The sequence below is a fragment of the Mesitornis unicolor genome, unplaced genomic scaffold, assembly GCF_000695765.1.
Source record: "Mesitornis unicolor isolate BGI_N332 unplaced genomic scaffold, ASM69576v1 scaffold37033, whole genome shotgun sequence".
NCBI lineage: Eukaryota > Metazoa > Chordata > Aves > Mesitornithiformes > Mesitornithidae > Mesitornis > Mesitornis unicolor.
This window is the reverse complement of record NW_010177338.1, coordinates 1-289: the sequence shown is the minus strand read 5'-3', so window position 1 is coordinate 289 and position 289 is coordinate 1.

The following is a 289-nucleotide window of genomic DNA, read 5'->3' as shown; positions in this document are numbered from 1 at the left end:
ATCCCCATGGATCCCTGCCAGCCCCCACTCCATGGGGCTGAGGAAGGGGCTCAGCCCATGCAGGCTCAAGACCCCAGCACCCAGAACCCTGGCATTTAGGACCCTTCTGATGCTGCCCCTTGCCAGGGCAGACGCAGGCACCCAGAGCCCTGGGCACAGCCTCTCCCTGTGTCATGGGACCTGCTTCATCCCCAGGGACACCCAGACCTCTGTCCCTGCTCTGCCCTGTGCCTCCCACCCTCAGTACACCTGTCCCACTCATCAGTTCCCAGGGCTGGGAGGGGAGGGG